Source organism: Lygodium microphyllum, chromosome 21 (assembly GCF_053477565.2).
Source record: "Lygodium microphyllum isolate KBCC chromosome 21, Lygodium_microphyllum_v1.1.10, whole genome shotgun sequence".
NCBI lineage: Eukaryota > Viridiplantae > Streptophyta > Polypodiopsida > Schizaeales > Lygodiaceae > Lygodium > Lygodium microphyllum.
In genome coordinates this window covers 63,454,688-63,460,687 of record NC_141155.1, presented here as the reverse complement: position 1 = coordinate 63,460,687, position 6,000 = coordinate 63,454,688, and positions in this window count along the sequence as shown.

Genomic DNA, 6,000 nt, shown 5'->3' with positions numbered 1-6,000 from the left:
CAAAATGAATAATGGAGTTGCATGGCAATCTTTTCTATGTGCAAATAGGATAGCTGGCAAATGAACAATGGATCTATGAATAGTGGATCTTGATGGCATTGAAAACATCCTCCTCCAATCCTACCCAAGAGGAGGATGAAAGGAGATTTTGAGAAGACACAAGCTCAAACTTACATATACACATCTTGTAACATGCCCACCTATCGGCTCTAGAGGCACATTTTAAGTGGTCCGTCGAGAGACGAATTTAAGCGATGCCACTCAGCACTCCCATGGAATGTTATGGGGTTTGTCGCCTAGGGTTTCTCAAGTCTAGCTCACAATGGAACATTTGCGAACGAACCCACAAGGATCGACTTGAAATTTGGGCTCCTAGTGGTCAAGGTCTCCTAGTAGCATTCTAGCATCGGGGGTTCTAGACATCCTACTTTATGCAGAGATATCCATGCCACACTTAGTTCAAAGAGAATGGGAAACAAGAGGGAATGCACCGCTCAACCTCTCTACCTGTAGGGCATAGCCCCATTCCGGTCCCCTAAAACGGCATAAATCGGGGTTCTAACCTAACAATTGCTAAGGTCGGGATCGTCGGTAAAATCTGGTGAGAAGCCTCCGAGTTCTCTGGGACCACCCATCGAGGGTTCCGTCCACCTGCTTCCCTTGATATCTTTATTTTTCTAATTAGGTCCTCTCACATTTATGTGTGACATTTAAAATCAGCTTCCTTAATTAAGCCTTTTAGGAAACATGGTTCATTCACGTAATTTATAGCACAAATACAAATATAGAGCAAGCAATCCTTTTACCAACAAGTTCAAACAAACTCCTTAACTTATCTTCATGTTAATCTTTGTCTCCTACCCATACAGGAGAAATTATATATCCCTTCTGGCCTGCAAAAGTAACTCGTCCAAATCACATGGCACCACAATTTCCATCCTTTATCTAGAATAGGATCTTCCAAGGCCACAAACATTGGGGCCATGACAGTCATCAACTCTGTTTTGGACTAGGATTAATCCAGTTAAGAATCAAGCACAATCAAGGTAATCAGCCTAATATCATCTTCCAAGAAAACATTCCTTTATCCCCATGGCAACTTGTCAACACAGAACCTTGCCATGCATTTACCATCAATCACAAATACTTGGACCAATCATTCAAACCACAATTGATTGTAAAAGCATTTAGGGTGTTGTTTGATCAAGCAACAAAAACAATGGTATTCTTTCCCAAACATTACAAGAATAGTTGTGATAACCTTTCCAACACATATTTGCTCTCCCCCTTCGGGATCAAAGAGCGATACTAGGCAAGATTTTAACTTGACTTTATCTTCCTTTTCCCTAATGCAAAGAATGCGAGACAAATTTGTAACGATGCAAGACTATCTTCAATGTAAAATAATCCCTGAATTCTTGTGCGAGTTTTAATCAACTCATGGTTTGGCAGCACAATGCAAACTCCTTGATCATTATTTTATGTGAAACGTTCATAGGATGGATGCAAGACTTTAATGCAAGATCAATTCATGTACCATCGATGTATATTTCATATAATCTTTTCCATGCATGTATTGTCTATGTGCATAACCCTTAAGGTAGCCTTATATGCTCTTCATGCTACGTATGATTTTGTCATGTAGTAATGGGATGCAATGATTGTATTTGGGTACAAGGGTTTGTGCGAATCTTAATGCGCCATATGCACAAATCTATGCAAGGTCATCTATGGTTGTGGAAGGAATTATCTGATAATCCCCTATGAGTTCATTAACTATTGAAAAATAAATTCAAATTACTTTTTAAAATGAACTCATGTGCATGCCAAAATGATATAACCTATGTCTCAATGAATAGCGGGGATGGCAATTAGTACATGGATATTCGGATATGAATTATCCATACCCGACATTGTATTCGTATTAACAATAATGCCATCGTGGCCGGTGGCTCCATTGTTGGATGCGGGATTACCATTGGTGCGTGTCTCCCTCCATTTGGGGGCCATACTTTCAACTTATAAATCTCTCTTTCTCTCTCTCTCGTCGGAGAGATAGCGTGCTAGGGTGACTCTCCTCTATTGCGAAGGGGGTTTAAACTCGCAGGAAAAGGGAAGACAAACAAGCACGTATGGTCATCCTCTAAGGAGGGGAAGAGAAGGAGAGCCTTCTAGAAGGTTCTCTCTCTCTCTCTCTCTCTCTCTCTCTCTCTAGTGTGTCCAATCTGTCAAGGCCTCCTTCCTCTTTGCCATTTTGGGGGGGGGGGGGGGGTTTTATTGGGGAAAGATGAGTTTTATTGGGGGGCAAAGTGGAATGGTGGTGGTGGTGTCTCCCCCACCCAACACTTGTCAACAAGCATGGCAGCGGGGAGCCCAAATTGGATGTGAACTAGGCGTGTTGGCCAAGGGGGAAGGACTAGTTGTTACACCCAAGGGGGAGGGGGTGGCAGGCCACATGGCCTCCCCCCTCACCATTACCATCATCTTCCTCTCCTTCATTGTCATCTCTGTGTTCTCCCTCCCACATTGTCTTCTTCCTTCCCCTTGGCAATCATTTCCTCCTTCTCCCTCTCGTCGTTGTCATCATCAATCATGCCATCTTCTTCTTCCTCCTTCCCCCGCCACCTACTCGGTGATGGCAAGGGGGGAGGGGAGAATTCAGAAAATTTCCAATTAGTTTTAAGGGGGGGTTTCTATGTGGAGAGGGGGCAGAATGTCACATCCTCTTCTATGCGGAGAGGGGGCGGAATGCTACACATCTTTTGAATACAGGGGTCCTATGAAGTGGTGCATCCAAAAAGACTTGAATACTCAATGTTTGATAGTGAACCCAAGTCCTAATCACTAGGTCACAACCTTTGCGATATGTATGTATTAGTGATGGGATAGTTTTAGAGAATAAGTATGTGAATACACAGAATATATTTGGTCATATGCAAAAAAAAAGAGAAAGTGAATGATCATAACTCTCTTCTAGATCATGGTGATCTTAGTCATATTGATATGTTTAAACAAGGATTTGGTTTTTAATTCAAATTCCTTTACTCCATTGATGTAGATTAAAAAAGAGATAACATGATCATAAACTTAAGTGCATGTAAATTTGTGATACAATATTTTTCCAGTGAGTTATTTTATTCTAGAAAAGATTCAAATAATAATTGAATTTACATGAGTCATTGGAATTTCAAAGTTTCTCTTATTTTGACGCTTTGGATTATCAATTACACTTGGAAAAAATAGGACCCAAGTTGCCATGATATGTTATTTGTGGAAAAAAATGTAGGTGGAAGTGAGAATAATGCCCATACGAAAAGGGTCACTTTGAATCAACCTTTTTAAATGTAGAGAAACGTTTGTATTTCTAAATAGGAAAGTAAATAATGGAATACATATAGGAAATAAACCTCTTGATACTTACTAAATACATATTTTGTAGGTATCCTTCTGATAGACAACCCTCCATAACAACACATTTAGCTTGAGAAAGAGGTAGTAGCTTTTGATGAATACTTAAATGTTTTCTACCAAATTTGGAAAGTGTCTTGGGGCTCAAATATTTTTCATCTCTCCATATTTTTGAGAATCCATTGACTATTAGAGACTTCAATGTCTCTCCTATTTACCCACTGCTTCAAACATCCCTTGTAATGATTTACATGAGAGGTGGGACAAGGATCTTTTGCCTTTTTCACAACCTTCCTCAACTAGCTTGCTTCTGTTGCATTCATATCAAACTACATAATAATATCATCTACCTCCTTAATTATATATATTTGGAATCCAAAATATATCAAAAACCAAGTCCTTTATTAGAAGAGAAGTTGGCAAGCTTGGGTTTGCCTTCATTTGGATGAGTCTCTTTCATATGTCACCTACTAAAGCCAAACTCCAAGGGTTTACTAATAAGAAACCATCCATATCACTGGTGCACAAATTCGGATGTTGTATGCTTACGTAGCAAGCACCGAAAGATCCCCAAGAACAAAGAACTCTACTTTAAGCTCAAAAATCAAGAGAATAGACTTGCACGACATGAGGCAAAAAGACCAATCGGGTTCAATCTCCCCCCATGCCTTGTGTGAGCACTCCACAAGGCATGTATTTATAAATTTATTCATCTCAAAGCTCAAAAATAGCCCAATTTTACAAATAAGCATGTTTTAGCTTTTGTGTTTGCTTTTGTCCAAATAAAGAATAAAGCGATTGGGTGGCCCAAGAGTCGAGCTGTGCCCAAATACAATGTCCAATAATGAAATATTTAAACTGCGCACCCATGCGCATACAAAATAATAAATATTTATCAAGTGCTTCAATAAATAAGCATACCTAAATAAATACTAGCGCCACGCCTTTAATGATAAGACGTGCGCCCATCAAAAATGATAATTTCTTCTAGGTAATTTGAATACACGCTATCGCCTAGTGCTTCCCAATACCATCGTCGCCTACTCTACACATCAACTAAAGCATTCACAATTGTTAGAAAATAATAAAATTAAACCGAAAAAAGTGAATACCTAACAGTCTTCAGCTATAGAATAAATAAATAGGTTGGAACTCTGTCCTAATCTTAATTTAATACGAGTGCACTCTAAACTCATAAACGTCCATTAATTTAAATATGTATTTTGCGGAATCACCCACTGTGGAGTCACCCACGTGCACATTAAATTAACATGACGCGTGAAAAGGACAGGCGTCTCCGTCAACTTCTTGCACAAGGAATCTACCTTGTGTACGAGCCCCGACAAATAAATATAATTTTAGGGAATCCACTGCAAAACCTCACGGAATCCACTGTGGTCTCACGGAATCCAGCATGGAATATGCCTCTTGGCATCATACCCTCGGGGTGGGATAGCAATTGTCCTCAATTGCTAATAGCTCAATGTGGAGCGACCAGTGAGGGGTAAGCACTTAGGTCACGGGCGTGCATCCATTGGGCCTCTTCAACATGATGATTTTTAAACTTAACCAAATATCTAGAGTATCTACGACCAATTCGAGTGGTCATGAAGTCAATGTCTAGAATAGTTTCAGGTTCAAGGATTTTAGTTTCTTCTTCTAACAAAGGAGGGTTTTCATAGACAGGGTGAATAGGTAATTGACCTTTAAAAGGTCGTAACAAACTAATGTGAAAAGTGCTGTGGATTTTTCAGTGTTGGGGTAGTTCTAATTTAAATGCATTGTCATTGATTTTGTGAATGATTTTGAAAGGTCCATAAAATTTAGGGGCTAACTTAATAGTAGGATGTTTCTCAACACTTTGTAATATTCTCTTTTCAATGCGTAACCAAACATAATCATCAATTTTGAAACTCATAGCCTTTTTTTCCTTATTAGCTTGTTTTGTGTATGATTGCTCGGCTTTCGCAATCATGTCTTTGACTTCAGCAGAAGTAGAATCATGCATATTGGCAATTTCATCAGCAGCTTTAACTTTGTTTGACAATGATGTAACATGTGTAGGCAATCTATTCCCATAAATGATTTGTAAAGGTGCTTTCTGTGTAGCTGTATGTGGTGTATTATTGTAAGAAAATTGAAGTAAATGTAAGTGTGTATCCCATGTTTGTAGTTTTGAAATTGTGTATACATGCAAAAGATCTAAAATTGTACTATTAGTAGCTTCTGTTTGCCCATTTGTTTCAGGATGAAATGCAAATGAAAAATCAATATTTTTACCTAAATTAGAAAAAAGTAGTCCAAAAATGATTGTAGAATCTAGAATCACGGTCAGAAATAATAACTTTTGGCAAGCCATGGTTAGTGAAAACAGTCTTCAAAAACAATTGTGCAGCTTGAGATGCAGTTAATGTTTTCTTGCATGGAATGAGATATGCTTGTTTGCTAAATCGATCTACAATAGTCCAGATCATATTGTGATTAGCTTGGGTATTAGGCAAACCAGTAATAAAATCCATTGAAATATGTTCCCATGGTCGTTTTGGAATTAGTAAAGGCATTATAAACCATATTGCTTACCATGGTGTCCCT